The sequence below is a fragment of the Furipterus horrens genome, unplaced genomic scaffold, assembly GCF_987537825.1.
Source record: "Furipterus horrens unplaced genomic scaffold, mFurHor1.1.pri manual_scaffold_5, whole genome shotgun sequence".
Lineage (NCBI taxonomy): Eukaryota > Metazoa > Chordata > Mammalia > Chiroptera > Furipteridae > Furipterus > Furipterus horrens.
In genome coordinates, this window is record NW_028327175.1 from 130,382,411 (window position 1) to 130,400,697 (window position 18,287).

An 18,287-nucleotide genomic window follows, 5' to 3' on the forward strand; every position below is an offset into this window, starting at 1 on the left:
AAACCACAAAGCAGAACTGAGCTGGGGAGAGGGGCCCATACAGGAAAGCTGCGGCAGAACTGCAGACTTGGTAGGGACCCCATGCAGGCAAGTGGCACACGAAGGTGTACAGGCAGGGGCGCAGACTGGTGCTGCAGCTTGGAAGCAACACAGACACTTTTTTGGAGGAGCGGAGACAGGACTTGAGGCTGGACAGAGACTATTGACATGCGTGCGCTGGCTCACCAGCAGAACAGCGTTGCTGGACAAGCCAGAGGAGGGCTGAGGGTGCCGCAGGACCAAGGGGGAGGGGACTCAACTAAGTGTGGCTCACAGAGAGCAGCAGCAGGCCCACGAGTGAGAGAATAGCAACCCCAGAATCAAGCTAGATGCTACATCTCCTCACAGCCAGCCACAGAAAAGATTTGAAACCCATGGAATTTTGACCAGGGGCAGATCCAGAAAAAGAAGACAGTGCCCAAAGTTTGTACTGGGTAAAAACTCGTTCTTTAATCTGTTTCCTACCTTCTCTACCTCCTATTCTTTAATATTTATTTGTCTGTTTTGTGTATCCTCCCTCTCACACTAAACATATAGCATATAACTGCTATATAAACCTGATACTATTTACTTCCACTTTCTCACTTCATTCTGCTTTGTTCCCTCCCTTTTTTAACATACAATGTAAATATTACTGTCTCGCATAGCCTTGACCCTACTTTCTACTATTATTATGCTAACATCTTCCTTCTCAAAAATCATCTTTCTTTCATTTAAACAACTCTTATATGTTTCTCCTATAATATAATATTCTTAACCTCTTTACATTTATATTAATACTGGCTCCTTTGCTGCTGATAGTGTGATTGTGGGTGGGGAATATTTTGGAGGGTGTGCGTTTCTTGCCTGGGTTGTGTGTTTATATTTTAACAACATCTCCACAAAAGAACTTAAAGTGGGCAGAGTGACTCTCAATCAATTAGCCAGAGGAAAGGATTCACCAAAGAGTAACTGATATACAACCAGACAGCTTAAATAAATGGCATAAAGGGCATCCTAAGAGCATCAGGCTTAGGAGATCAAAGAGACTGCACCACTGAATCCCCCAGGTCTTCTATACAGAATCTCATACCACGAAGGCAGGAAATCAAAGCAGACAAATCTAAGAAACAAAAACAAACAAGAAGCATCCAACATGGGGAGACACAGAAACAACCTCCCAATGAAAGGAAAAGAGGAATCCCCAGAAAGAGAAATAGATGGAACAGACATAAGATAACTGTCAGACATGGGATTCAGAAGAATGGTTATAAGGAAGCTCAATGAACTTGATAAACTCATAGAAAACTACAACGAACTCCAGGGGAGTTACAAAGAACTCCAGGGAAGTTACAAGGAACTTATGGAGAACTACACCAGCATGAAAAAGGACATAGAAACTATCGACAAGAACCAGGAAGAAATGAAGAATACAATTTCTGAACTGAAGAATGCAGTAGAATCAATCAAAAGCAGGCTAAATGAAGCAGAGGATCACATCAGTGAGTTAGAGGACAATGTAGAAAAAAATTCCAAGACAATAAAAGAAAATGAAAAAAGACTGTAAAAGAATGACGAGGGTGTAAGAGAACTGCTGGACAGCATGAAACGAAAAAATATTCAAACCATAGGTTTACAAGACGGTGAAGAAAACAAGCATGGCATAGAAAACCTGATTGAAAAAGTAACGACAGAAAGTTTTTCTAACTTGATGAGAGAAAAAGTCATCAAGTCCAGGAGGCACAGAGGGTCCCAATGAAGATGAATGCAAAAAGGCCCACTCCAAGGCACATCATAATTAAAATGGCAACGTTCAAAGACAAAGAAAATCCTAAAAGCAGCAAGAGAGAAACAAGGGAGCTCTGATAAGGCTATCAACCGATTTCTCAACAGAAACACTACAAGAACGAAGGGAATGGCAAAAAATATTTCAAGCAATGAAAAACAAAGGCCTACAACCAAGAATACTCTACCCAGCAAGGCTCTTTTTCAAAATGGAAGGTGAAATAAGGAGTTTCCCAGACAAAGGAAGATGAGAAGAATATATCTCCACCAAACCAGCATTGCAAGAGATGCTAAAAGGAATGCTTTAAGAAAAAGAAGAAGAAAAGAGAGGTAGAGGCACACAGGTATAAAGGGAAATGAATAAATACCTGTCAATAATAACCTTAAATGTAAGTGGATTAAATGCTCCAATCAAAACACATAGGGTAGTGGAATGGATATGAAACATGACCCACATATATGTTGTCTACAAGAGACACATCTCAAAACAAAATATTTACACAGACTGAAGTGAAGGGATGGAAATAATATTCCAAGCAAATGGACATGAAAAAAAAGCTGGGGTAGCAGTACTTATATCAGACAAAATGGATTTCACAGCAAAGGCCATAAAAAGAGACAAAGAAGGGCATTTCTAATACTGAAGGGAACAATCCATCAATAAGATATGACCCTGGTAAACATATACACACCCAACATAGGAGCACCCAAATATATAAGGAAAAAACTAGAAGACTACAAGAAGGAAATCAACAGCAACACACGCATAGTAGGTGCCTTTCACACCCCATTAACAACCATAGACAGATCTTTGAAGCAAGAAACACCAAGGATATTGAGGCATTGAACAACACACTAGATCAAATGGACTTGACTGTTATAAATAGAACTTATCACCCCCCCCAAAACAAAATATACATTCTTTTCCAATGCACAAGGGACATTTTCAAAGATAGACCACATGGTAGGACACAAAACAAGCCTCAAAAAATTCAAGAATATGAAATTATATCAAGCATCTTCTCAGATCACAATGCCTTAAAAATATAAATCAACCCCAAGGGAAAAAAAGGACATTCAACTCATGGATAATGGATAACACGCTATGAAATAATGAATGGGTTAACAGTGACATCAAGGAAGAACTCAAGAAGTTTCTGGAAACTAATGATAATGAACACACAACAGCCCAAAACCTATGGGACACAGCAAAAGCAGTCCTGAGAGGAAAGTTCATAGCAGTAGAGGGCTAACTAAAAAGGATAGAAGAATTTTAAAAAGCTTAGCCCTACAGCTACAAGAACTAGAACAACAACAACAAACAAATCCCCAGCAAGTAGAAGGAAGGAAACCATCAAGATCAGAGCAGAATTAAATGACATAGAGACTAAACAAACAATTCAGAATATCAACAAAAGTAGGAGCTAGTTCTTTGAAAAGATAAAATTCACAAGACTTCAGCCAGCCTATCTAGAATAAAAGAGAGAGCACCCAAATAAACAAAATCAGAAATGAAAGAGAAGTAATCATGACCATTACCTCAGAAATACAAAGGATTGTAAGAAATTACTACAAACAACTGTATGGCAAGAAACTTGACAACGTAGAAGAAATGGACAAATTTCTAGAAACATATAACCTTCCAAAACTGAATCAAGAAGAAGTAGAAAGTCTCAACAGACCAATAACAAAGAAGGAAATTGAAACAGTAACCAAAAAACTCCTGGCACACAAAAGCCCTGGATCAGATGGCTTCACAGGCGAATTTTACAAAACATTTAGGGAAGCACTAACACTTACCCTTCTCAAACTATTCCAAAAAATCCAAGAAGAGGGAAGACTCCCAAACTTGTTCTATGAAACCAGTATTACCCTAATTCCAAAACCAGGTCAAGACACAACAAAGAAAGAAAACTACAGGCCAGTATCACTGATGAACATAGATGCTAAAGTCCTTAACAAAATTTGGCAAACCAGACCCACCAACACATTAGAAAGATTATACACCACAATCAAGTGGGATTCAACCCAGGAATGGAAGGGTGGTTTAATATTTGAAAATCAATAAATGTAATACACCACCTAAATAAAATGAAAGGCAAAAAATCCCATGATCGTATCAATAGATACACAAAAAGCATTTGATAAAGTACAAAACCCGTTTATGATAAGAACACTCAGCAAAATGGGAACAGAGGGAGCGTACCTCAACATAATTAAGGCTATATATGAGAAACCTGAAGCCAACATCACACTCAATGGACAAAACCTGAAAGCATTCCTCCTGAGATCAGGAACAAGACAAGGATGTCCACTCTCTCCACTCCTATTCAACATAGCGTTCAAAGTTTTAGACAGAAAAAGAAGTAAAGACATCCAAATTGGAAAAGAGGAAGTAAAACTGTCATTTGCAGATGACATGATAGTGTGCATAGAAAACCCTAAAGACTCCATTAAAAAACTACTTGACATAGTAAGCGAATTTGGCAAAATAGGGTACAAAGTCAATATACAGAAATCGAAGTCATATTTGTACACCAGCAATAAAATATCAGAGATAGAAAATTTTTTAAGTATTCCATTTACTATAGCAACAAGAAAAATAAGGTACTTAGGAATAAACTTAACCAAGGAGATAAAAGACCTGTTCTCAGAAAACTAGATAACACTGAATAAGGAAATTAAGGAAGATACAAATTAATGGAAGCATATACCATGTTCATGGATGGGAAGAATCAACATCATTAAAATATCCACACTACCCAAATTAATTTGCAGATTCAACGCAATCCCTATTAAAATACCAATGACATATTTCACAGACCTAGAACAAATACTTCAAAAATTTATATGAACCAAAAATGACCCCGAATAGCCAAAGCAATCTTGAGACAGAAGAATACAGCAGTAGGAATCACAATACCAGACATCAAACTATTCTACAAAACCACTGTGATCAAAACAGTCTGGTACTGGCATAAGAACAGACATATAGATCAATGGAACAGAATAGAGAGCCCAGAAATAAACCCATGTCTATATGGTCAACTAATAATTGACAAAGGGGGAAGGTGCATAAAATGGAGTGAGCAGAGCCTCTTCAACAAATGGTGCTGGCAGAACCGGACAGAGACATGCAAAAAAAAATGAAACTAGACCAACTTACACCACACACCAGAATAAACTCAAGATGGATCAAAGACTTAAATGTAAGCCATGACATCATAAAAGTCCTAGAGGAAAACAAAGGCAGGAAAATTTCAGATATCCCACGTAGCAATATTTTCACTGATACATCTCCTAAGGCAAGGGGATAAGGGGAAGAATAAACAAATGGGACCACATCAAACTAAAGAGTTTCTGCTCAACAAAAGAAAATATTAGCAAGATGAGAAGGAAACCAATCATATGGGAAAACATACTTGCCAGTGATGCTTAAGACAAGGGATTGCTCTCCAAAATATATGAAGAACTTACACATCTCACCACCAAGAAGACAGACAGTCCAATTAAAAAAATGGGCAAAGGAAAAGGGGACAACTGTAATTGAAAAACTAAAATAAAAAAAAAAATGGGCAAAGGAACTTAACAAACACTTTTTCAAGGAGGATACACAGAGGGTCCATATACACATGAAGGAATCCTCAACATCTCTAGCCATCAGAGAGAATCAAATAAAAACCAAAATGAGATACCACTTTACACCTGTCAGAATGGCCATCATCATCAATCAAGAAACAAGTGCTGGCAAGGATGTGGAGAAATGGGAACCCTGGTGCACTGATGGTGAGAATGCAGACTGGTGTAGCCTCTATGGAAAACAGTATGGAATTTCCTCAAAAAACTAAAAATGGAACTGCCTTTCGAACCAGCAATTCCATTGCTAGGATTATATCTGAAACATCCTGAAATACCAATTCAAAAGAACTTATGCACCCCTATGTTCATTCCAGCACTGTTTACAATAGTCAAGTGCTGGAAACAGTCTGACTGCCCATCTGTAGATGAGTGGATTAAAAAACTGTGGTACGTTTACACAATGGAATACTATGTAGCGGAAAGAAAGGAACTCCTGCCGTTTGTGCCAACATGGCTGGAACTAGAGAGAATTATGCTTAGTTAAATAAGACTGGCAATAAATGAAAAATACCATATGATATCATCTGATACAGGAGACTAATGGACAACACAAACAAATAAAATTGAACAAGGAAGAGAGTAACAGTTATCAGGGGGAAGGGGGAGGGAGAGAATGGGGATAAGTAGGGGAAAGGTCTAGTCAAAGAACATGTATAAATGACACGTAGATGTAGACAACGGGGTTGGGAATTACTGTGGAAGAAGATGTCTGCTGGGGGGGGAGCAGTGGGGGGAAAATGGGACAATTGTAATTGAAAAACAAAAAGTAAATTAAAAATATATATAACCAACAACAACAACAACAAAAAAGAAAGGTTATCAGTTTGATTCCTAGTCAGGCCACATGCCTGGGCTTTGGGCCAGGTCCCCAGTTGGGGCTGTGTGGGATGCAACCAACAGATGTTTCTCTCTCTCCATTTTTCTCACTCCCTTCCCCCCCCTCTAAAAATAAGTATATAAAGTATGTTTTAAAAAGAACGAAACACAGGAGATTATTTAAATAAAATCTTTGTTTTCCTGTTGTAACTTCAATAAAAGATTTCTGATACATAAAATTTTGTTCTTTTTGTCAGAGGAATAATATTAAATTGTAGCTTTACATAAGTACATCATTGATAGTAAAACTTAATTAAAAAAAAACCCTTATAATAACATTTTAACTTTAGTCAGCTTAATGTATAAGGTAAAATTTATTTTTTCTCTTTGTTCTCAAATATACAGGACAAAATTATTTTTATTTTTCTGAATGAAAACGTCTATATACAATTTTTACTGAAAATACATATCACCATTTTTTATATTAAAATTTTTAACACTTAGAAACCGTAATTTTTTATTTTTTTATTTTTTTTATATTTATTTTATTTTATTTTTTTTTATTTTGGTTTTTCAATTACAGAAACCGTAATTTTATTGATAAACAAAAGTAAGCTTCTAGCACTTTTTAGGTTGGCAAATTTACGAACATGTCATATTCTCTAAAAAATTTTATCATTTCCAAAAACGTATTTTCATATTATAGCATAGAAATTTTAATTAAGAGACTGAAATGTCCAGTTTCTCTGTATTAAGAAGCCAACAGTAAGTACACAATTCATTTAGAAATTAATATTTTTAGAACTTCATCTTATTGTGGCAGATAATATGAACTTATGTTTTGTTAACCTAACTAAAATGTTATATTTAATGTTAAGAAATTTAAAGAAATGTCTCAATTAAACCAAAAAATAAATCAGTTTTAATATTAAATAATTTCTCAGATCATATGATACTGTAAAGCATTTGGGTTAATTTCTATTACATTTCTTAATTTATATAAGTGCTAATTTTTTAAAAGCCAATTAAATAGAGCTCTTTTTGTAAACCAATTTTAATAATTTCCTCTAGAGGTAGGCAAACATACATACATAGACAGATAAAACTACAGACCTGAATGTTTCATTTTAAAATTTTGTCCATGAGACAGTTATATATATATATATATACACACATGCACACACAACCCAAACATTAATTTGTAACAGTTGGAGTAAGTTTTTTATTTAGGTAGCTGAGACTTATTATTTTTATTTGTCCTTGATAAACATTTTTTTAAGGAGACCAGGGCCAGGATCTGCTCAAGCAAAGGAACCTTTTCAGTCACTGTGCCTTTTTAAAAAAGTTTTCTTTTTCCATTTTTTTACCCCTTTGGTTTAGTCTTAGGCAGTTGTGGGCAGTGTTTACATTACATAGGAATCCTTGGAAGTTACCGAGAGAATAAAACTGCTATTAGACTTCTAATTCTGCCAAATTTCTGAAATAGAGTTATTAAATTCTTTGAAGTATCTTCTCAGGTTTTAGCTAGCACATTGTGTGTGGGTGTTCAGTGCCTACGCATTATGACAGGAGCGGGCGATTTTTTGAAATGTGTGTGCAAATTTTGTTATGTAAAATCACTATAAATTGAAAACTAATCTGAATTTTTTTAATGAAACTTTTGTTTACTTTGAATGTATTCTTCATCATTATTATGAAAGATAAAGGCACTCTGTGCAGTTTGCAAAAAATGTAATTTTATGTGTCCCTACAACAATGTGCTAGCACAAACAGTAAGAAATTTTAAAGCACCTACCTATATGGCCAAAGTATTTTTAGGGTTCATTTAGAAATTATTTGTCTTTTAGAAACTTCTGTTTATCAATTAAACAATGCATTCTGTAGGAGTGCAATTAAATGAGTACTTACTCATCTGGAAACAGCCTCCCATAGCTCCTGTGGGTGCATGCAGGGAAAAACCACTCCTGATCTTAATTAAATACATCTTGACCTCTACCAAACAAGGAGGGAGGTTTGTAGATCTAAGAGAGCTTTACAGTGAAGGAGACTACAGTCCATAGAAGACATGAGCACAAAAGAGGCTCTTGTTAGTACCATACCTGGTTCTAGGGTACACTGAACAATGAGGGTGAGGCCACTTTAGTTCCCTTAGTAGTCTCCAGTATGTTAACCCCAAAATAATATAGGGCTTCCAAAGTGAGAGGCAGTCAAGCCTGTCAATTTGAGATCAATAAGTTGAGATCAGTAAGAATAGCTCTTCAGGCATCATTAATTCAGGCAGAAGCCTAAATGTTCCAATTAGGAGACAAATGCAATGGACTATTTGTGAGAAAGGGAAGGGAGATAATTAACATCAAAAGAAGGAAGGGGAGAGAAGTGGTGATGTAGGCAGTAGTGGGTCTGGCAGTGGCCCAACCTGCGGGACAGGTAGTGACCGCAGGGGCTTGTTGGATAAGTGAATGATTGATGATAAGCCTGTGAAAATTGACAAATGGGATGGATCAGCTGTGAAAAATTCTTTGGATGATTCAGCCAAAAAGGTACTTCTGGAAAAGTACAAGTATGTGGAGAATTTTGGTCTAATTGACAGTTGCCTCACCATCTGTACCATCTCGTGTTTCTTTGCCATAGTGACTTTAATTTGGGATTATGTGCACCCCTTTCCAGAGTCCAAGCCTGTTTTGGCTTTGTGCGTCATATCTTATTTTGTGATGATGGGTATCCTGACCATTTATACCTCATGTAAGGAGATTAGCATCTTTCTCGTGGCCCACAGGAAAGATCCTACAGGAATGGATCCTGATGATATTTGGCAGCTGTCCTCTAGTCTCAAAAGGTTTGATGACAAATACACTCTGAAGCTGACCTTAATCAGTGGGAGAACAAAGTAGCAGCGACAAGCTGAGTTCATGAAGTCCATTGCTAAGTTTTTTGACCACAGTGGGACACTGGTCATGGATGCCTATATGAGCCTGAAATATCCAAGCTCCATGACAGTCTTGCCACAGAAAGAAAAATAGAATAGCCAATTCTAAAAACAGCCATCTTTTTGAAGGATTGTGTGGAATCAAGGGTTGAGGGTGAAAGAAGCAGAGAAAAGTAAGAAATGTTAAATGTCCCTGTTTTGTCCTGAAATTGAGTTCCTTCTAGATAAATAGGGTTTTCTATCTGAGGTATGAGAAATTGTAGCTCTGATAGCTAGCTGTAGCCTCCTTGGTCTATTGATGACATAGTCCTGATTTGCTTTTCTGCAAAAACATTTTTGCTAAAAACCGAACAGACTTTCTCCTTCATATCTAGCAGTATAGTATAGTTCTGTGCCATGCAGTGTTTAAAGACTCAGTTTTTAAAATTGCTAATCTGTTGCTGATTTTATTATGTTAATTCCTGTTTTAATAGCTGTTTCCCTCAATTCAGGATACAATTTCTTGTGTACATCTTCACAAACCATTTTTTGTGGTGTGCATATATTTAACTTGGGGTGAACTGGGGAAAAAAAAAACCCATAGCTTTTTCATTTGTTTAAAACAGACCTTCTGCCTGTTACATTTTGTGTGTTCTTAACCAATTAAAGAAGCCAATGACATTTTTAGTTTTATATTGTCTATGCTTTTCACTAGTATATCCCTGTTGATTTGCTGATTTGTTTGTATCCTTTATTAAATACCATTACAATTTTTTTCAATTAAAAAAAAGGCATTTCTATTGTGCTAATTCTAAACAATTTAAAAACTTTTTGAGTCTGGTAGTCATCAGTCTAGTAGTCATAATATATTTTCCTTGTTGTTATTGTTGTTATTTCTGCAAACAGTTCTTTGGGAAACAGGGTTCCTTAGGCTTGGTCCAGAGATTATTTTGTCCTGTTTTAAACATTCCAAAGATTTACTACATTGTTGTAGAAAGCAGTTCCTTTAGCATGGAGGCTCTGGCTTCGTTTTAAAGTGGTTGTGTTAATATTGTTTACAGTCGTTATGCTATACTTCATGATAGAGTGTCCACATAAATTGTTAGGAAGTCTGTACATAAAAGTTGTCTATTTTCTCTTGTTTGTTAATTTATTTAATTATTTACATTAGTGTGGACTCATAATTAGGTATTTACTCTTCAGTTATAGAATAGTACCTTGTTCATTTTGTTGCTCAGGTTGTTCTAGCTTTGTTATTAAGAGCACTTTCAATTAGTTTCTCTGCTCTTTTGATGTACCCCCATTATTGTTTTATTATTTTGTACTTTCCTACTTTCTGGTATTAGAAGATATTCCAGGGTCATCTTATATAGTCCCTGCTCTAGAATTAGCCTTTTCTTCCCTGAGGAACTCTGGTTTCTTTTATTGGAACATGGTATTAGAAACCAAGATTGGGAGGCTAGGTGTGCTTATTGCTACTGGTGTGTCATTGCTTATAGACTCTCTGTGCTGACTGAACAAGGAAATAGATATATATACTAACTCATGTATATACACATATCTATAAATATTTTAGTATGTAATCATCTATGTATATTAAGTATTAGTTCATACTGATATTTCCTGCTATAATTATTGCTACATGGAACATTTTAGCTAGCTTTTTCCCCTTGCTTGCCTGTAACCTCCCACTTCAACAATGAGAATCTGGCTATCATCATCTGAATTGCTTTTACTTAACTATTCAGTTTCAGCATATGTTTATAAGTGATTTCAGAGTTTTTAACCCATGGACTTTTGTTTCCTTCCAGTTTTTGGCCATGGTGAATTAAGTTTCTAACAACATACACATGTAGATTTTGGCATGGATGTAAATTTTCAGACACCTGGGGTGTGAGGTTATTGGATCATGTGTTAATTCTGTTTATCTTTGTGAGAAACTGCTAAGCTCTTTTACAGAGGTGATATATCACTTTGCATTCCTAACAGCTATGAATCAGAATTCCTAGTTCTGCATTTGGAACTGAAACTGATATTGTCATTGTTTTGGATTTACCATTCTAATAAATGTACCACGGTATCTCATTTTTGCATTTCCCTAGTGACAGATGATGTTGAGCATCTGTTCATATGTTTATTTGCTATCCATATATCTTTGATGACATGATTGTTCAGCTCTGCATTTTTTAATTAGGACAATTGTTTTTCTTATTGAGTCCTAAAGAGTTCTTGTGTATATTTTGGGTGCAACTCCTTTATTAAATATATTTGTTGCAAATATTTTCTCCTAGTCTGTGGCTTGTTTTTTCATTTTCTTAGAAGTGTCTTTTGCAGAGCAGATTTTGTTTTTAATAAAACCCAGCCCGCGTATTATTTTTTTCATGTAATGTGCTTTCTCTGTTGTAGCTAAAAACTCAGCATCAAATCCAAGATCACATAGATTTTTTTTCTCTGTTCTCTGTTCTATATTTTCTTCTAGAAGTTGTATAGACTTGCATTGTATATTTTAGGTCTGTGATTCACTTTTACTTAATATTTGTGTAAGGTATAAGATCTTTGTCTAGGTTCTTTTTTCCCCCCGATTTGTGATATTTTTATAGAATTGCATTAATTTTTTATATGCTTTATTGATATGCTGTTACAGTTGTCCCAATTTCTTTTCCCTCTGCTCCCCTCCACCCAGCAACCCACCTTCCTCCAATTGTCCCCCCCCCCTTAGTCCATGCCAGTTGGTTGTGCATATAGTTCTTCTCAACCTCTTCCTATCTACTCCACTCCCTCCTACTATGCTTCTTAATTCCTGGACCATCTCCCTCCCTTTCCCCCTTGCCCCTCCCCGCTGACCTCCCCCCAGTATGTTCCCCATACCTATAATTCTCTTTCCTCTCTCATTGCCTACTTAGTTTGCCTTTGTTTCGATTCCCTAGCTTCTGTTGTTGGTTGTTGTGATACAGTTTTCATTTTAATGTTCGTAGTTTTGATCCTCTTTCTCCTAAACAAGTCCCTTTAATATCTCATATAACAGTGGTTTGGATCTGATGAACTCCTTCAGTTTTACTTTGTCCTGGAGGCACTTTCTCTGCCCTTCTATTCTGAATAACAGGTTCGCTGGATAGAGTAATCGTGGCTGTAGTTTTTTGCTTTTAATTACTTTGAATATTTCTTGCCAGTCCCTTCTTGCCTACAGAGTCTCCTTTGAGAAATCAGCTGATAGTCTAATGGGGACCCTTTTGTACATAATTCTCTTCTTCTCTCTTGCTGCTTTTAAGATTCTCTCTTTATCCTTTATTTTTGACATTTTGATTATAATATGTCTTGGTGTGGTTCTCCCTGGGTTCAGTTTATTTGGAACTCTCTGTGCTTCCTGGACCTGTAAGTCTTATTTCCTTCCCCAAGTTAGGGAAGTTCTGCTTCATTCTTTTTTCACATAATTTTTCAATTTCTAGTTCTTCTTCACCTTCTGGCAACCCTGTAATTCGGATGTTGTCTCGCTTATAGCTGTCCCAGAAGTTTCTGAGCCTCTTCTGAGGTTTTTGTTTTGTCTTTTTGCACTGGTTGACTGTTCCTTCCCTATATTCCGATTTGTTGATTTGATCCCTGGTTTTCCTTCCCTCACCACTTGTTTCATGTGTGTTTTTGTTCATTTCAGCAGGACTAACCTTCATTCCTTCCCCGTCTTTATTAAGATCCACTGTTAGTTCTGTAGCTGTCTTATAACTATAGCTCTGAACTGAGCCTCAGAAAGATTATCTATCTGCTGGTCTGTTAAATCATGTATTTGCTGTCTGGTCAGCTTTGTGATTGGGATTTCTATCATGATCCCTGCCATCCTGACAGGTTTGTTTACCTTTCCTTCTTGGGCAGGGTTGTCACACCTATGCTATAGGTGGCAGAGCCTTGAGCACTCGTCACTACCGGGTGACCCTTCTCACCACACTGTGGCGCTTTGTGTGGGGGCAGGGGTCCAAGATGAATTCCTGCTCTTCACTCTCCACTGAGAGATGGGAGCCTCCTCCTCCATCCCCACGCCCTCTGGGCCTCACAGTCCGAGGCAATGGGGGTCTGCCTTCCCTGGCGTTGGAATCGCGAGCTGATGGGTTTGGTCTGCAGCTAGGGGTGCTCCCAGGCACTTCTTGCCTTCCCTTAAATACGGGTGTCTGTGCTTACCACAGTCCCGCTGCCTGTCGCTACAGCTGCTGACACCAGCACAGCTTGACCTCTCCGCCCTGGCTTCACCCCTCCTACCTGTCCGGATGAGCACCACTTGTTTATAACTTCATACATTGGACTTCCATGTAGCTTTATTTTCTGGAACTTCTGGTTGTTTCTGGTTTTGCGGTAGTTGTAGTCGTTAGCTGTGGAGGGAAATAGAACTTATCAGTCTAGGTCTCCATCTTGGCCAGAAGTCTCTAGGTTCTTTTTTTATTTCTAGTTGATCAGATACCATTTGTTGAAAGACTTACTTTTTTTTAATTTAATTGCCTTTGTGCCTTTATCAAAAATCAGTTGAATATATTTTGGTGTATCTGTTCCTGGATCCACCATTCTGTTTCATTTATTTACGTGCTTTTTTCACTAGGAACACACTGTCTTGGTTTCTTGTAGCTTTATAGTAAGTCTTGAAATTAGGTAATGTGAATCCTCTTTTTCTCTTCTACATTATGTTGGCTATTCTGGGTATTTTACCTTTCTGTACGAACTTTAGAATCATTTTGTCAACATCTACAAAACTGGGTTTTTTACTTCAACTTTATTGAATTTATAGATTAAGCTGGAAAGAACTGACATCTTAATAATATTGAGTCTTCCAGTTGATGAATATGGAATAGTTCTCCATTTATTTAGATCTTTGATTTCTCATTAGTTTTTGTGTTTTCCTTCAAATTTATGTATATATTTTGTTAGATTTATACTTGTGTACTTTTTTGTTTGTGTGATAGTATAATTTTTTTTTTTCATTTGAAAACTTGAAGTTCCAATTGCTTATTCTGATATACCAAGGTATGTCTGGAAAGTCCTGCCATTGTTAATATAACAACAGTTTGCACAACATTGATGTAACTGGTAGCTGAGGAGAGTGGACTGGAATGTGTGAGCATGAATAATGACCACTTCTCTGTACTAGTCAGTGGGGATAGTAGATGCCATTGAGTGAGTGTGTGTGCTATGAGGTCATCACATACAAAATGACTGAGTGAGTAGAGCAACAAATCTGCGTCAGTTTTTGCGTTAAGCTTGAACATTCCTCTGTGGAAACTACTCAGATGATTCAGAAGGCCACAGCTATGGGCAACTGGTGATTGACAGTTTCATCACAACAATACGCCTGCTCATGTATCATGTTGTATGCAGTTTCTTTTTGGCAAAACATCAAATCACGCAGGTGTCTCAGACCCTTAAAGTCCCCCTTACGACTGCTGGCTTTTCCCAAAACTAAAATCCCCTTTGAGAGGGAAGAGATTTCAGACCATGGATGAGATTAAGAAGAATACTATGGGCCAGCTGATGGCAATTGGGAGAACTCTGTGAGGTACCAAGGTGCCTACACTTTGAAGGGGAGTGATAATGTCATTGTCCTATGTACAGTGTTTCTTGTATCTTCTTCAATAATGTCTCTATTTTTCATATTACATTGCTGGATACCTTCTGGACAGATGTCATAGGTAAATAGTTGACTTTTTTATTGTATATTGACCTTTTGTCCTATAAAATGTTGCTACATATGGTTATAACTTCCTGAAACTTTTTTTCTTTTTGTAGGTTCTTCGGGGTTTTCTATGTAGATAATCATGTTGACTTTAAATAAAGACAGTTTTATTTTTCCATTCCAAATGTACATATTCTATTTGTTTTTTTATCCTACTGTAGCCAGGGTTTCCAGTACAAAGTTGAATAAGAGTGTTGAGACAGTACATCCTTGCCCTGTTCTTTTGCTTAGGGAAAAAGTGTCCAGTTTGTTAACTTTAAATGTAATGTTTTTGTAGATGGTGTTTATCAAGCTGAGAATCTTCTCCTCTATGAATATAGTTTGCTGAGAGTTTTTATCATGAGTGGATGTAAGATTTTGTCAAATGCTTTTTCTTCATCAGTTGACATGATCATGTGATTTTTTTTCTTCTTTGGCCTGTTGATGTGCAGGATTATATTGATTAATTTAAAAAAAAAATTTGACCCAGCTTTTCCTAAGTGGAATGAATTCCACTTGGTTATGGTTTATAATTCTTTTTATACATGGTGAAATTTGATATGCCAGTATTTGAAGAATTTTGCATCAATGTTAATTAGAGATAGTGGTCTTTAGTTTTCTTCTAATGTCTATATCTGGTTTTTGTATCAGGGTGATGTTGGTCTCATATAATGAGTATGGAAGTGTTATTTACTGGAGGATATTGTGGGTACTTGGTAATATTTTTTCCTTAAATATTTAGTAGAATTTAATAGTGACATCATCTGGGCTTGGTGCTTTCTACTTTGGAAGTATTTTAATTATTGATTCCATTTTTTAAACAGGGATAGGTAGATCTCTTTAGGTTAATTTATTTCTCCTTTGGTAGCTGTGTCTTTTAAGGTATATGTCTGTTTCATCTAAGTTACCAATTTTTTGGAAATAGAGTTGCTTGTAGTATTCTTTTACTATTCTTTTAATGTCCTTTAGGAATAGTAGTGTCTTATCTATCTTTCTAAGATTTGCAATTTGTTTCTTTTCTCTTTTTTCTTTGTGAGATTGTCTTGAGGTTTATTAGTTTTATTAATTCTTTTCACTGAAGCTGCTTTGGTTTCATTGATATTTCTCTTATGTTTTTAATTTCATAGACTTAATCTGATTTTTATTTCCTTTATTTTGTTTGCTTTAGGCTTAATGTGCATTTTTCTCTTGTTTACTGAGATGGAAGCTTAGGTTACCAATTTTTTAAATTTATTTTTAGATTAGAGTTGACATATTTTAGTTTCAGTTGTACAGCAGAATTCTTAGACATTTTTATACCTTACAAAGTAATTACTACAATAACTCTAGTACCCATCTAGCACGATACATAGTTATTATAGTATTATTGACTGCATTCCCTATCATGTACTTTGCAATCTGTGACTAGTTTTATAACTAGTAGTTTGTACTTCGTAATTTTTATTTTATTCTATTTTACTTTATTTTTTAATTAAATTAGTGGGGATGATGCTGGTTAATAAGATCATATGAGTTTCAGCTATACATTTCTATGATACATGATTTGTATATTGCATTGTGTGCCCACTGCCCACAGTCATCTTGTGTCGCCATATATCAATATTTAGCCCCCTTTACCTTTTACTACATCCCATCTCCCTTCCCTCTGGCAACCATCATACTGTTGTTTGTGTCTGCGAAGTTCAGTTTATATCTCACATATGAGTGAAATCATATGGTTCTTAACTTACTTTAACTGACTTATTTTGCTTAGTATAATATTCTCAAGGTCCATCCGTGTTGTCACAAATGGTAGTATTTCATATTTTCTTATGGCTGAGTAGTATTACATTGTATATATGTACTATATCTTTTTTATCCAATCCTCTATCAAAGGACACTTTGATTGTTTCCATGTTCAGGCCACTTTGAATAATGATAAAATGAACATAGGGATGCATATATCTTTGTAAGTAAATGCTTTCAATTTTGGAGGGTAGATACCCATTAGAGGGATTGCTGGGTCATATTGTAACTTTATTCTTAATTTTTTGAAGAACCTCCATACTGTTTTCCACAGTGGCTTTTCCAGTGTACTTTTCGCACCAACAGTGAATGAGGGTTCTTTTTTCTCCACAGTCTCTTTAATACTTGTTGTTACCTGTCTTGCTTATAATAGCCATTCTAACAGGTGGGAGGTGGTAATTTATTTTAGTTTTGATTTGCATTTATTTAATAGCTAGTGAAGTTAGCATTTCTTTATGTATCTGCTGAACATTGTATGTCTTCTTTAGAGAAATGTTTGTTCAGTCCTCTGCCCGTTTTGTAATTGTTTGTTTGGTGTTGAGTTGTATGAGTTCTTTCTATATTCTGCACATAAGCCCCTTTTCAGAGCTGTTGTTTGCAAATGTTTTCTCCCATTCGGTTAGTTGCTGTTTTGTTTTTGGCTTTTTTTGCTGTGCAAAAGCCAGTCCCATTCATTTATTTCTCCCTTTACTTCCCTTGGTTTTAGGGTCAGATATATAAAATGTTCTCTATGACCACGGTCCTTAAGTTTAGTAACCTATTTTGTGTTCTATGTAAGTTATTGCCTCAGATCTTTTATTTAGGTCTTTGATTCATTTTGAATTAATTTTTCTATATGGGGAGAAACTGTATTCTAGTTTCACTCTTTTGCATGTGACTTTTCCAGTTTTCCCAGCATCATTTATTGAAGAGACTTTCTTTTCTCCATTGTGTTCTTTTGGCTTCTTTTCAAAAATTATTTGTCCGTTTTCATGTGGTTTTATTTCTGGGCTCTCAGTTCTAGTTCATTGTTGTGTGTGTCTGTTTTTCTGCCAATATCATGCTGTTTTGATTATCATTGTTCTGTACATAATTTAAAGTCAGGTGGTATGATACCTCTGGCTTCATTCTTTTTTCTGAGGATTGCTTTGGCTATTGTTTGTTTGTTTGTTTTGTGGTTCTATACAAATTTGATGATTTTTTTCTATTCAAAAAATTTTTGTCATTTGGATTTTGAAAAGGATTAAATCTGTATATTGTTTTGAATTATGCGGACATTTTTCCCAATCCATGAACACAGACTATCTTTCCACTTCATTTTGTCTTTTTCAGTCTCTTAATAATGCTTTGTAGTTTTCAGGATATAGATCTTTCACATTTTTTGGTTAATTTTATTCCTAGGTATTTCATTCTTTTGGTTGCAATTGCAAAAGGAAATTTTTTAATTTCTTTGTCTGAAATTTCATTGTTAGTATATAGGAATGTACATTGATTTTATATCCTGCAACTTTACTGTATTTTTTTATTGTTTCTAATAGTTTTTGGTGGAGTCATGTAATCTGCAAAATGTGATATTTTTACTTCTTCCTTTCCAAATTGGATGCCTTTTATTTCTTTCTCTTGCCTGATTGGTCTGGCTAGCACTTCCAGTACTATGTTGAGTAAGAGTTGTGA

At 35.9% G+C, this 18,287-nt stretch overlaps 1 protein-coding gene and 1 pseudogene across 3 annotated transcripts in view; both read left to right on the forward strand.

The window, feature by feature from the left end:
- The window catches only part of ZNF248 (zinc finger protein 248), a 44,483-nt gene that overhangs the window by 6,759 nt on the left and 19,437 nt on the right, over positions 1–18,287 (forward strand). The gene's annotated exons all lie outside the window — the stretch shown is intronic.
- LOC150009824 (signal peptidase complex subunit 2 pseudogene) lies at positions 1,622–9,309 on the forward strand (annotated as a pseudogene).